Below are 15,000 nucleotides of genomic sequence, written 5' to 3'. Positions count from 1 at the left end.
GATGCGAGGCGAGGGATGCGGCGGGAAGGCCCCGACGGCTAAACGGAAGAGGCTGCAGGGCCGCCTCGGAATGGTCCAAGCATCGGATGCGATTGGGACGACTACCAGTGCCAACCCCTTATCCCGCGATGCGTCCGATACACAGATAGTTCCAAGGCGGCCGAGGAGCCTCACCGCATATCAATCGGGGTGCGAGGCGAGGGATGGGGCGGGAAGGCCCCAACGGCTAGACGGAAGAGGCTTCAGGGCCACCTCGGAATGGTCCAAGCATCGGACGCGCTTGGGGCGACTGCCAGTGCCAACCCCTTATCCCGCGATGCGTCCGATACACAGATGGTTCCAAGGCGGCCGAGGAGCCTCACCGCATAGCAATCGGGGGTGCGAGGCGAGGGATGGGGCGGGAAGGCCCCAACGGCTAGACGGAAGAGGCTTCAGGGCCGCCTAGGAATGGTCCAAGCATCGGACACGCTTGGGGCGACTACCAGTGACAGCCCCCTATCCCGCGATGCGTCCGATACGAAGATGGTTCCAAGGCGGCCGAGGAGCCTCACCGCATAGCAATCGGGGTGCGAGGTGGGGGATGCGGCGAGATGGCCCCAACGGCTAGACGGAAGAGGCCACAGGGCCGCGTCGGAATAGTCCAAGCATCGGACGCGCTTGGGGCGACTACCAGTGACAACCCCTTATCCCGCGATGCGTCCGATACGAAGATAGTTCCAAGGCGGCCGAGGAGCCTCACCGCATAGCAATCGGGGTGCGAGGTGGGGGATGCGGCGAGATGGCCCCAACGGCTAGACGGAAGAGGCTGCAGGGCCGCCTCGGAATAGTCCAAGCATCGGACGCGCTTGGGGCCACTACCAGTGACAACCCCTTATCCCGCAATGCGTCCGATACGAAGATAGTTCCAAGGCGGCCGAAGAGCCTCACCGCATAGCAATCGGGGTGCGAGGTGGGGGATGCGGCGAGATGGCCCCAACGGCTAGACGGAAGAGGCCACAGGGCCGCCTCGGAATAGTCCAAGCATCGGACGCGCTTGGGGCGACTACCAGTGACAACCCCTTATCCCGCGATGCGTCCGATACGAAGATAGTTCCCAGGCGGCCGAGGAGCCTCACCGCATAGCAATCGGGGTGCGAGGCGAGGGATGCGGCGAGATGGCCCCAAAGGCTAGACGGAAGAGGCTGCAGGGCTGCCTCGGAATAGTCCAAGCATCGGACGCGCTTGGGGCGACTACCACTGCCAACCCCTTATCCCGCGATGCGTCCGATACACAGATAGTTCCGAGGCGGCCGAGGAGGTGGGGGATGCAGCGAGATGGCCCCAACGGCTAGACGGAAGAGGCTGCAGGGCCGCCTCGGAATAGTCCAAGCATCGGACGCGCTTGGGGCGACTACCAGTGACAACCCCTTATCCCGCGATGCGTCCGATACACAGATAGTTCCGAGGCGGCCAAGGAGCCTCACCGCATAGCAATCGTGGTGCGAGGTGGGGGATGCGGCGAGATGGCCCCAACGGCTAGACGGAAGAGGCTGCAGGGCCGCCTCGGAATGGTCCAAGCATCGGATGCGCTTGGGGCGACTACCACTGCCAACCCCTTATCCCGCGATGCGTCCGATACACAGATAGTTCCAAGGCGGCCGAGGAGCCTCACAGCATAGCAATCAGGGTGCGAGGCGAGGGATGCGGCGAGAAAGCCCCAACGGCTAGAGGGAAGAGGCTTCAGGTCCGCCTCGGAATGGTCCAAGCATCGGACGCGCTTGGGGCGACTACCAGTGACAACCCCTTATCCCGCGACGCGTCCGATACACAGATAGTTCCAAGGCGGCCGAGGAGCCTCACCGCATAGCAATCGGGGTGCGAGGCGAGGGATGCGGCGAGAAGGACCCAACGGCTACACGGAAGAGGCTTCGGGGCCGCCTCGGAATGGTCCAAGCATCGGACGCGCTTGGGGCGACTACCAGTGACAACCCCTTATCCCGCGACGCGTCCGATACACAGATAGTTCCAAGGCGGCCGAGGAGCCTCACCGCATAGCAATCGGGGTGCGAGGCGAGGGATGCGGCGAGAAGGACCCAACGGCTACACGGAAGAGGCTTCGGGGCCGCCTCGGAATGGTCCAAGCATCGGACGCGCTTGGGGCGACTACCAGTGACAACCCCTTATCCCGCGACGCGTCCGATACAATGATAGTTCCAAGGCGGCCGAGGAGCCTCACCGCATAGCAATCGGGGTGCGAGGCGAGGGATGCGGCGAGAAGGACCCAACGGCTAGACGGAAGAGGCTTCGGGTCCGCCTCGGAATGGTCCAAGCATCGGACGCGCTTGGGGCGACTACCAGTGACAACCCCTTATCCCGCGACGCGTCCGATACACAGATAGTTCCAAGGCGGCCGAGGAGCCTCACCGCATAGCAATCGGGGTGCGAGGCGAGGGATGCGGCGAGAAGGACCCAACGGCTAGACGGAAGAGGCTTCGGGTCCGCCTCGGAATGGTCCAAGCATCGGACGCGCTTGGGGCGACTACCAGTGACAACCCCTTATCCCGCGACGCGTCCGATACACAGATAGTTCCAAGGCGGCCGAGGAGCCTCACCGCATAGCAATCGGGGTGCGAGGCGAGGGATGCGGCGAGAAGGACCCAACGGCTAGACGGAAGAGGCTTCGGGTCCGCCTCGGAATGGTCCAAGCATCGGACGCGCTTGGGGCGACTACCAGTGACAACCCCTTATCCCGCGACGCGTCCGATACACAGATAGTTCCGAGGCGGCCGAGGAGCCTCACCGCATAGCAATCGGGGTGCGAGGCGAAGGATGCGGCGAGAAGGACCCAACGGCTAGACGGAAGAGGCTTCGGGTCCGCCTCGGAATGGTCTAAGCATCGGACGCGCTTGGGGCGACTACCAGTGACAACCCCTTATCCCGCGACGCGTCCGATACACAGATAGTTCCAAGGCGGCCGAGGAGCCTCACCGCATAGCAATCGGGGTGCGAGGCGAGGGATGCGGCGAGAAGGACCCAACGGCTAGACGGAAGAGGCTTCAGGGCCGCCTCGGAATGGTCCAAGCATCGGACGCGCTTGGGGCGACTACCAATGACAACCCCTTATCCCGCGACGCGTCCGATACACAGATAGTTCCGAGGCGGCCGAGGAGCCTCACCGCATAGCAATCGGGGTGCGAGGCGAGGGATGCGGCGAGAAGGACCCAACGGCTAGACGGAAGAGGCTTCAGGGCCGCCTCGGAATGGTCCAAGCATCGGACGCGCTTGGGGCGACTACCAGTGACAACCCCTTATCCCGCGACGCGTCCGATACACAGATAGTTCCGAGGCGGCCGAGGAGCCTCACCGCATAGCAATCGGGGTGCGAGGCGAGGGATGCGGCGAGAAGGACCCAACGGCTAGACGGAAGAGGCTTCAGGGCCGCCTCGGAATGGTCCAAGCATCGGACGCGCTTGGGGCGACTACCGTTGCCAACCCCTTATCCCGCGATGCGTCTGATACACAGATAGTTCCGAGGCGGCCGAGGAGCCTCACCGCATAGCAATCGGGTTGCGAGGCAGATTATTGGGAAGGGAACCCCCTGGGATGCGGCTCAAGCAGTGCCCAAAGGGACTGGAATGCGGAATCACATCGAGAGACCCAAATGCTATACGAGGGCTCAAATCGAATTATCGATTTGGCCACGACATGGACGCATCGGAACGACTACCTTTGCCGAACCACTCGCAATTGCATCCATACCGAAACCAATAGACATTTCCGTTAGAGCCCTCGCATAGCATTCGGGAATCTCGCATGCCCCTCTAAATCGACCAATGCTGGCGCTCAATGAAAATCCGAGCGCTACCACCGTTCGAGCGCCAGCATTGGTCGAGTTAGAGGGGCACGGGGGAGAATGCTCCAGTCAACACCTCCCCTATATAAGTTATTTGTCCGATTCTCGCACAACCGTAGTCTGCCTCGTCGAATCAAACAACGGTCCCAGATTCCGACTTCCGTTCCGTAGAGACCCAAAAGCTAGATGGAGGCTCGCAAGAAAGAGAGTCGGCGCATAGCAATCGGGTTTCTCGAACGTTTAGGGACCGAGCTCACTTGCGGATAGGGCAAAATCCGCCAAGCAACCCAAAAGCTAGACGGGGGCTCGAATCGAATCGCCTAGGCGGCCACAACAACGACGTGTTGGATCGACTACCAGTGCCAAACCATTCAGCAAGACTAGTCTGTGTCGAGGCCGGATAGAGATTCTCAGAGAGCGCCCGCATAGCATTTAGGAGACCTGCCGCGTCCCTCACACTCGACAAATGGTGGTGCACGTTTATAAATCCGAGCGATCCCAACCCTTTCAAGCACCAACATCGGTCGAGATAGAGGGGCACGGAGGGGGCTGCGTGAGACAACACAGTCCCCTATATAAGTTATTTGTCCGATTCTCACACATCCGAAGAATGGTCATCAAATCGGACAACAGCCCAAACTTCCGACTTCCGTCCCAGAAAGCCCAAGAGCTATCTAAAACGTTCATGGCCGGAACTCGATCGCGGCTATACCAGTCCGCCAAGCAACCCAAAAGCTAGACTGGAGCTCTAGTCGAATCACCTCTGTGGCCATTGCAAGGACGTGTTGGAGCGACTACCATTGCCGAACCATTCCGCAGGTCGAGTCCATACCAAGGCCGCATAGAGATTCACGATGAGCTCCTGCATAGCAATCAGGAGACTTGCCGTGTCCATCACAATCGATAAATCCTGGTGCAAGATTTTTGCATCCGAGCGCTCCAACCAGTCGAGCACCAGCATCAATCGACATAAACGGGCACGGGGGGAGGATGCTCGAGAACACTACCTCCCCTATATAAGTTATTTGTCCGATTCTCAAGCAGCCGAAGTCTGGTCATCGAATCGGGTCAAAGACCACAACTTCCGACTTTACCCACAATGCAAGTCATCGAATCGAACATCGGCCCCCGAGTCGGACTCCATGCGTATGTCAGGTCATCGGACCCAAATTCCGCCTTCCTGCGCATGGCGGGCCATCAATATCAACTCGGTCATCGGACCCAAACTCCGCCTTTTTGCGTATGGCACGCCTTCAAATCGGTCATCGGACCCAAATTCCGCCTTCCTGTGCATGGCGGGCCATCAACATCAACTCGGTCATCGGACCCAAATTCCGCCTTTCTGCGCATGGCACGCCATCAACTCGGTCATCGGACCCAAATTCCGCCTTCCTGCGCATGGCAGGTCATCGGACACAAATTCAGACCTCGCCAATATGCCTACGTATCGAATCGGTCATCGGACCCAACTTCCGACTTCATCCATACTGTAGGGTCTTTGAGGTTGGCGCGGTGCGCTCAACCCAGGGAGTCGACCCATCGAAGCATACACCTCCCCTATATAAGCTATTTGTCCGATTCCCACACCTGTGTAGTTTGCACCTCTGACCAGGACATCGACCCCAACTTCCGAACTCGACTGCAACGACGGCACCAGCGCCTTGGTGCGCACCTTGCGACGCACAGTCCCAACATTCGCCTTCCTGCACATGGCAGGTCATCGGACCCAAATTCCGACCTCGCGAGTATGCCTACATATCGAATCGGTCATCGGACCCAACTTCCGACTTCATCCATACCGTAGGGTCTTTGAGGTTGGCGCGGTGCGCTCAACCCGGGGAGTCGACCCAACGAAGCATACACCTCCCCTATATAAGCTATTTGTCCGATTCCCACACCTGTGTAGTTTGCACCTCCGATCAAGACATCGACCCCAACTTCCGAACTCGCCTCCAACGACCGAACCAGCGCCTTGGTGCGCACCTTGCAACGCACAGTGCCAACATTCGCCTTCCTGCACGTGGCAGGTCATCGGACCCAAATTCCGACCTCGCGAGTATGCCTACATATCGAATCGGTCATCGGACCCAACTTCCGACTTCATCCATACCGTAGGGTCTTTGAGGTTGGCGCGGTGCGCTCAACCCGGGGAGTCGACCCAACGAAGCATACACCTCCCCTATATAAGCTATTTGTCCGATTCCCACACCTGTGTAGCTTGCACCTCCGATCAGGACATCGACCCCAACTTCCGAACTCGACTAAAAAGACCGCACCAGCGCCTTGGTGTGCACCTTGCAACGCACAGTGTCAACATTCGCCTTCCTGCACATGGCAGGTCATCGGACCCAAATTCCGACCTCATGAGCATACCTACTAATCGAATTGGTCATCGGACCCAACTTCCGACTTCATCCATACCGTAGGGTCTTTGAGGTTGGCGCGGTGCGCTCAACCTGGGGAGTCGACCCATCGAAGCATACACCTCCCCTATATAAGCTATTTGTCCGATTCCGACACCTGTGTAGTTTGCACCTCCGCTCAGGACATCGACCCCAACTTCCGAACTCGCCTGCAACGACCGAACCAGCGCCTTGGTGCGCACCAAAAGTGCGCACTTTTGGAGGGCACTTTTGTGCGCTCCAAAGGTGCGCACTTTTGGAGGGCACTTTTCTGCGCTCCAAAGGTGCGCACTTTTGGAGGGCACTTTTTGGAGGGCACTTTTCTGCGCTCCAAAGGTGCGCACTTTTGGAGGGCACTTTTTGGAGGGCACTTTTCTGCGCTCCAAAGGTGCGCACTTTTGGAGGGCACTTTTTGGAGGGCACTTTTCTGCGCTCCAAAGGTGCGCACTTTTGGAGGGCACTTTTTGGAGGGCACTTTTCTGCGCTCCAAAGGTGCGCACTTTTGGAGGGCACTTTTTGGAGGGCACTTTTCTGCGCTCCAAAGGTGCGCACTTTTGGAGGGCACTTTTCTGCGCTCCAAAGGTGCGCACTTTTGGAGGGCACTTTTTGGAGGGCACTTTTCTGCGCTCCAAAGGTGCGCACTTTTGGAGGGCACTTTTCTGCGCTCCAAAGGTGCGCACTTTTGGAGGGCACTTTTTGGAGGGCACTTTTCTGCGCTCCAAAGGTGCGCACTTTTGGAGGGCACTTTTGTGCACTCCAAAGGTGCGCACTTTTGGAGGGCACTTTTCCTGTGCTCCAAAGGTGCACACCTAGGTGAGCACCTTCGACCACACCTTGTAGCACACCAAACTCTGACTTTCGACTTCATCCGCAATGCAGGGTCTTTGAGGTTGGCGCAATGCGCACAACCAGGGGAGTCGACCCATCAAACCCAACACCTCCCCTATATAAGCTATTTGTCTGATTCTCATACATGCGTAGCCTGCAGGAGCAATTAGGACATCGACCCCAACTTTCGGCTTCTAAACGAAAACAAGGTCTTTGAGGTTGGTGTAATGCGAACAACTAGGGGAGTCAACCCATCAAACCCAACACCTCCCCTATATAAGCTATTTGTCTGATTCTCATACATGTGTAGTCTACAGGAGCAATTAGGACATCGACCCCAACTTTTGACTTCTTAACGAAAACAAGGTCTTTGAGGTTGACGTAATGCGCACAACCAGGGGAGTCGACCCATCAAACCCAACACCTCCCCTATATAAGCTATTTGTCCGATTCTCATACATGTGTAGCCTGCAGGAGCCATTAGGACATTGACCCCAACTTTTGACTTCTTAACGAAAACAAGGTCTTTGAGGTTGGCGTAATGCGCACAACCAAGGGAGTTGACCCATCAAACCCAACACCTCCCCTATATAAGCTATTTGTCTGATTCTCATACATGTGTAGCCTGCAACAACGATTAGGACATCCACCCCAACTTCTGAATTCGTCTGCGTTGACCGCACCAAAGGTGCACGCCTTGGTGCTCACCAAAATCCGACTTCCGACTTCTTCTGCTATGCGGGGTCTTTGAGGTTGGCGCAGTGCGCACAACCAGGGGAGTCAACCCACCGAATGCAACACCTCCCCTATATAAGCTATTTGTCTGATTCTCATACATGCGTAGACTGCAGCAATGATTAGGACATCCACCCCAACTTTTGACTTCTTAAACAAGACAGGGTCTTTGAAGTTGGTGCAGTGCACACAACCAGGGGAGTCGACCCATCAAACGCAACACCTCCCCTATATAAAGCTATTTGTCCGATTCTCATACGTGTAGTCTGCAGCAGCGATTAGGACATCGACCCCAACTTCCGAATTCGTTTGCATTGACCGCACCAAAGGTGCACGCCTTGGTGTGCACCCTGGAGTGCACTTTGGTGCTCACCTCGGTGCACACTTTGGTGTGCACCTCGGTGTGCACCAAAGGTGCGCACCTTGGAGCGCACCAAAGGTGTACACTTTGGAGCGCACCACATAGGGTCTTTGAGAGGTTGGCGCAGTGCGCACACCAAGGTGGGTGTTGAGGTGCGTGCCGAGGTGGGTGGGTGCTAGGGTGCGCTCCATGGTGGGTGCCAGGGTGGGTGCGTGCTAGGGTGGATTCCAAAGAGGGTCATAGGGTGGGTGCCAAGGTGGGTTGGTGATATAGTGGGTTCAAAGGTGGGTACTAGGGTGGGTTCCAAGGTGGGTCACAAGTTGGGTGCCAGGATGCGTGGGTGTTAGGTTGGGTGCCAAGGTGGGCTCCTGCGTGGGTGGGTGCTAGGGTGGGTTTCAAGGTGGACGCGAGGGCGGGTGCCAAGGTGGGTAACAAGTTGGGTGTTAGGATGGGTGAGTGCTAGAGTGGGTGCCAAGGTGGGTGGGTGCTAAGGTGGATGCCAAGGTGGTTCACAGGGTGGGTGGGTTCTAGGGTGAGTTCCAAGGTGGGTCACAGGTTCAGTGCTAGGGTGGGTGTCAAGGCGGGTGTCGAGGTGCCTGGGTGCTAGGGTGTGGATGCCAATGTGGGTCATAGGGTGGGTACTAGGGTGGGCTGCAATGTGGGTGCCAAGGTGGGTAACATGCTCGGTGGGTTCTAAATTGGGTGCCAGGGTGGGTGTGCACCCACCTTGCCCGAGGTGGGTGCCAAGGTGCCAGTGTGGGTGGGTGCTAAGGTGGATGCCAAGGTGGGTGAGAAGGTGGGTGATAGGTTGAGTGGTAGGATGGGTGGGTGCCAAGATGGGTCACAGGGTGGGTGCAAGGGTGGGTAGGTGCTAGGGTTGGTGTCAGGGTGGGTGGGTGCTAGGTTGGGTTCCAAGGTGGGTGCGAGGGTGAGTGTCAAGGTGGGTCACAGGTTAGGTGCTAGGATGGGTGAGTGCTAGGGTGCAAAGGTGCCAGGGTGGGTGCTAGGATGGGTCGATGCTAGGGTGAGTGGCAAGGTGGGTCCACAAGTGTCAAGGTGGGTGCCGAGGTGGGTGCCAAGTCGGCGACTGCTATGGTGGATGCCAAGGTGGGTCACGGGGTGGGTGCCAAGTTGCTAGGTTGGGTTCCAAGGTGGGTGCCAACGTGGGTGCTAGGGTGCGTGGGTTAAAGGGTGTGTCACAACGTGGGTGCCAGGATGGGTGCGCACCCACACTGGCCAAGACGGGTGCGGGTGCAAGGTTGGGTTCCAAGCCCGGTCACAGGCTGGGTGCTAGGATGGGTGGGTGCCAAGGTGGGCACCAGGGTGGGTGCACCCACCCTGGCCAAGGTGGGTCACGGGGTGGGTCCTAGGGTGGGTAACGGGGTGGGTACTAAGGTGCGTGCCAAGGTGGGTCATAGGGTGGGTGCCAAGGTGGGCACCAGGGTGGGTGTGCACCAACCCTAGCCAGGGTAGGTCACGGGGTGGTTGTCGGGGTGGGCGTCAAGGAGCCAAGGTGGGTGGCAAGTAGCCAAGTTGCGTGCCAAGGTGGGTGTCGGGGTGGGTGCCAAGGATCCAAGGTGGGTGCCAAGGAACCAAGGTGGGTGTCTGGGTGGGTGCCGAGGTGGGAGCCAGGGTGGGTCCCAAGGTGAGTGCAAAGGTGGGTGCCAGGGTCAAGGTGAGTGCCAATGTGGGTTCCAAGGTGCCAGGGTCAGGGTGAGTGCCAATGTGGGTTCAAAGGTGCTAAGTTGGGTGCGAGGTTGGGTGCGAGGGTGGGTGGGTGCCAAGGTGTGCTAGGTGGAAGCCCGGGTGGGTCGGCATCCCATGGGTGTCGAGTTGGGTGCCTGATGGGTGCTTCTTGTCAAGTTTTAGTCGTCGGGACTCATTTCGAGCCTTAGAGGTCGTTTCTTGTCCGGTTGCCCTGTCTTCGACCTGGGAACCCAATTTTGGTCCTCGGGTCCCATTTTTTTTTGTCTCGCATCCCACTTTTGGCCTGTGGCCTTTTCGGGGTCGATTCTCGTTTTGGGCATCAGAGCATGTTTCTTCTCCTAAAACCCAATATTTGTTTATTAAGTCTCGGAACACATTTTTGTTCTCGTGGACCCATCATGGGTCTTGGAACGCATTTGTGGTCCTTGGGTCCCATTTTGCATCCCGAAACTTGTGTTTTGGTGCTTGATCCCTATTTTGGGTGCCCACCTTGCACCAAGTGCGCACCCGGGGCAAACCGAGCGCCTTGGTGCACCAGGGCAAGATCGAGCGTGCACCCGAGGCGCCCCGAACATGCACCAAGGTGCACTCGGCCCACATGTGAGCGCAGGTCGTTGCGCCCGAGGTGGTGTGTGGGCACCGCGTTGCAGACGGGACACTGCACGCACACGACGCCCCCTCCAGGTGCACGCACGTAGGCCGGGCCGGGTGCACACCCGACGCCCTAGCAAGGTGCGCGCACCCGGGCAGGGCTCACACTTGGCGAACGGGGCGCACTTCGCGAGGGAGGGTGTGCACCTCGACGGGGGTGGGTGGCCGGGGTGGATTCGCACGTGGGTCGCGGTTTGCTAAGTACACACTGCGACAAGCTCATAACGGGTGCGATCATACCAGCGTTAGTGCACCGGATCCCATCAGAACTCCGCAGTTAAGCGCGCTTGGGCCGGAGTAGTACTGGGATGGGTGACCTCCCGGGAAGTCCCGGTGTTGCACCCTTTTTTAGTTTTTCGCCGGGCGTCGCAATGCTATTTGAATAAACCTTTTGCCCGTTTGCGTTCTCGTCGGGGCCGGGCCGGGCCGGGGTGCGCTGCCCGCACTACCGCGCGCGCGGGGGCGACACCGAGCGCGCACCCGAGGCGCCCCGAGCACACAGGCCACGGTGCAACCCGGGCGTTGTGCGCGCACCCCGGTGCGCCCGAGGTGCTGCGCGCGCACCCAGGTGAAATCGGTGTGCACCTCGGCCAGTGCGCGCTCGGTCGAGTCGCGCACGTTGGCCAAGGTGCACGGTGATGTTTCTTACTCTAAGGTTCCGCACCAGACGCCCGGGACAGGTGAGCGAAGCTGGGCGGGGCCGGGTGCGCGGCCGGGGCAGGTGCACGCAGCTGGAGAGAGCTTTGGAGCACACTTCGGAGCGCACCAATGATGCGCTCCATTCAAAAGTTTCCTGAAAAGGCAAAAAAAGTTGAGATTATAGAATTTCCCACTTGAGAGATTGTAAAAAAAAAAAATTTAAAATGAAGGAAACGCGGGTGCCAAGGTGTGCGCAGCCCAGCCAAGGTGTGCGCACCAAGGCGCCCACCCTGGCGAAGGTGCACGCAAGGTGCGCACCCGAGGCAAACCGGACAATTAACCCAACTTTCGACTTCGCGCGCACCTTGGAGCGCACTTCGGAGCGCTCCTTGGTGCGCACCAATCTTGGGCACCTCGGAGTGCACCATGGCGCCCACCAAGGTGCGCACCCGGGGCAAACCGAGCTCCGACTTCGTGCGCACCTTGGAGCGCACGAAAGGTGCGCACCATGGCGCCCACCAAGGTGCGCAGCCCAGCCAAGGCGTGCGCATCAAGGTGCGCACCCTGGCGAAGGTGCGCACCCGGGGCAAACCGAGCTCCGACTTCGTGCGCACCTTGGAGCGCACAAAAGGTGCGCAACCCAGCCAAGGTGTGCGCACCCCGGTCAAACCGAGCTCCGAATCGTGCGCACCAGAGGTGCACGCCATCGTGCGCACCTTGGAGCACACTTCGGAGCCCTCCTTGGTGCGCGCCGATGTTGCGCACCTCGGAGCGCACCCGGGGAAAACAATGCAATTAACCCGACTTTCGACTTCGTGGGCACCTCGGAGCGCTCTCGGGTTCGCACCTCGGAGCACACCGAGGTGCGCACCTTTGATGCGCTGCCTTCACCAATTTCCAGAAAAGGCAAGAAAACATTGAGAAGGTGTGCGCACCGAGGTGCCCACCCTGGCGAAGGTGCACGCGAGGTGCGCACCCGGGGCAAACCGGGCTCCGACTTCGTGCACGCCGCACCTTGGAGCACACTTCGGAGCGCTCCTTGGTGCGCACCAGGGCGCGCAACCCAGCCGAGGTGCCCACCCCGGCGAAGGTGCACGCGAGGTGCGCACCCGGGGCAAACCGGGCTCCGACTTCGTGCACGCCATGGTGCCCACCGCGGCGAAGGTGCACGCGAGGTGCGCACCCGGGGCAAACCGGGCTCCGACTTCGTGCACGCCGCACCTTGGAGCACACTTCGGAGCGCTCCTTGGTGCGCACCATGGTGCCCACCAGGGCGCGCAACCCCGCCGAAGGTGCACGCGAGGTGCGCACCCGGGGCAAACCGGGCTCCGACTTCGTGCACGCCGCACCTTGGAGCACACTTCGGAGCGCTCCTTGGTGCGCACCATGGTGCCCACCAGGGCGCGCAACCCCGCCGAAGGTGCACGCGAGGTGCGCACCCGGGGCAAACCGGGCTCCGACTTCGTGCACGCCATGGTGCGCACCGCGGCGAAGGTGCGCACCCGGGGCAAACCGGGCTCCGACTTCGTGCACGCCGCACCTTGGAGCACACTTCGGAGCGCTCCTTGGTGCGCACCAGGGCGCGCAACCCAGCCGAGGTGCCCACCCCGGCGAAGGTGCACGCGAGGTGCGTACCCGGGGCAAACCGGGCTCCGACTTCGTGCACGCCGCACCTTGGAGCACACTTCGGAGCGCTCCTTGGTGCGCACCATGGTGCCCACCAGGCCGCGCAACCCAGCCAAGGTGTGCGCACCAAGGTGCACGCGAGGTGCGCACCCGGGGCAAACCGGGGTCCGACTTCGTGCACGCCGCACCTTGGAGCACACATCGGGGCGCTCCCGGGTTCGCACCGGCGTTGCGCACCGTGGTGGGCACCTCGGAGCACACCAAGGTGGGCAGCGAGGTGCGCACCTTTGATGCGATGCCTTCACTAATTTCCATAAAAGGCAAAAAAAAAACGAGATTTTAAAATTTCCGTTTTGAAAGATAGTGAGAAAAAGGGAATGCTGGTGCCATCTTGAGCCCGCCCTGGTGCGCAGCCCAGCCAAGGTGTGCGCACCAAGGTGCCCACCCTGGCGAAGGTGCGCGCCCGGGCAATTAACCCAACTTCCAACTTCGCGCGCGCCAGGGTGGGAGCGCACCCAACAACCGGGCCTGGGAAGAGCCAATGCGAGAAACCCCACCAAACGCTCTGACAAAAAAAGAGGGGGCGCTCCAGTAACCCCGCTTCGGAGCGCACCCTGGGCAAACCCAGCCAAGGTGCCCACCCCGGCCAAGGTGCAGGCGAGGTGCGCACCCGGGGCAAACCGGGCTCCGACAACGTGCACGCCGCACCTTGGAGCACACTTCGTAGCGCTCCCGGGTGCGCACCTCAGAGCACACCAAGGTGGGCAGCGAGGTGCGCACCTTTGATGCGCTGCCTTCACTAATTTCCAGAAAAGGCAAAAAAAAAAGGAGATTTTAAAATTTCCGTTTTGAAAGATAGTGAAAAAAACGGAACGCGCGTGCCATCTTGAGCCCGCCCTGGTGCGCAGCCCAGGTAAGGTGCCCACCCTGGCAAAGGTGCGCACCCGGGCAATTAACCCTACTTCCGACTTCGTGCGCGCCAGGGTGGCAACCGGGCCTCGGAAGAGCCAATGCGAGAAACCCCACCAAACGCTCCGACAAAAAAAGAGGCGGCGCTCCAATAACCCCGCTTCGGAGCGCAGCCGGGGCAAACCCAGCCAAGGTGCCCACCCCGACGAAGGTGCACGCGAGGTGCGCACCCGGGGCAAACCGGGCTCCGACAACGTGCACGCAGCACCTTGGAGCACACTTCGAAGCACTCCCGGGTGCCCACCGGCGTTGCGCACCGTGGTGGGCAGCGAGGTGCGCACCTTTGATGCGCTGCCTTCACTAATTTCCAGAAAAAGGCAAAAAAAAATGAGATTTTAAAATTTCCGTTTTGAAAGATAGTGAAAAAAAAGGAACGCGGGTGCCATCTTGAGCCCGCCCTGGTGCGCAGCCCAGGCAAGGCATGCGCACCAAGGTGCCCACCCGAGGTGCACACCCGGGGCAAACCGGGCTCCGACTTCGTGCAGGCCGCACCTTGGAGCACACTTCGGAGCGCTCCTTGGTGCGCACCATGGTGCCCACCAGGGCGCGCAACCCAGCCAAGGTCTGCACACCAAGGTGCCCACCCCGGCGAAGGTGCACGCGAGGTGCGCACCCGGGGCAAACCGGGCTCCGACTTCGTGCACGCCATGGTGCCCACCGCGGCGAAGGTGCACGCGAGGTGCGCACCCGGGGCAAACCGGGCTCCGACTTCGTGCACGCCGCACCTTGGAGCACACTTCGGAGCGCTCCTTGGTGCGCACCATGGTGCCCACCAGGGCGCGCAACCCAGCCAAGGTGTGCGCACCAAGGTGCACGCGAGGTGCGCACCCGGGGCAAACCGGGGTCCGACTTCGTGCACGCCGCACCTTGGAGCACACATCGGAGCGCTCCCAGGTTCGCACCAGCGTTGCGCACCTTTGATGCGCTGCCTTCACTAATTTCCAGAAAAGGCAAAAAAAAACGAGATTTTAAAATTTCCGTTCTGAAAGATAGTGAAAAAAACGGAACGCGGGTGCCATCTTGAGCCCTTCCTGGTGCGCAGCCCAGGCAAGTTGTGCGCACCAAGGTGCCCACCCTGGCGGAGGTGCGCGCCCGGGGCAATCCGGGCTCCGACTTCGTGCACTGCATGGTGCCCACCAAGGCGCGCAACCCAGCCAAGGTGCCCACCGCAGCGAAGGTGCACGCGAGGTGCGCACCCGAGGTGCACACCCGGGGCAAACCGGGCTCCGACTTCGTGCACGCCGCACCTT

The 15,000-nt window shown here is 60.1% G+C and overlaps 1 non-coding gene across 1 annotated transcript; it reads left to right on the top strand.

Annotated features, from left to right (window-relative positions):
• The first annotated feature begins 10,742 nt into the window (after window positions 1-10,742).
• Window positions 10,743-10,861, top strand: LOC131862078 (5S ribosomal RNA). Its single transcript, XR_009361105.1, has one exon. It is a non-coding gene; the product is annotated as a 5S ribosomal RNA (ribosomal RNA).
• Window positions 10,862-15,000: the final 4,139 nt, after the last annotated feature.

Source organism: Cryptomeria japonica, unplaced genomic scaffold, assembly GCF_030272615.1.
Source record: "Cryptomeria japonica unplaced genomic scaffold, Sugi_1.0 HiC_scaffold_35, whole genome shotgun sequence".
Classification (NCBI taxonomy): domain Eukaryota; kingdom Viridiplantae; phylum Streptophyta; class Pinopsida; order Cupressales; family Cupressaceae; genus Cryptomeria; species Cryptomeria japonica.
This window is presented reverse-complemented; position numbering and strand designations above follow the sequence as displayed.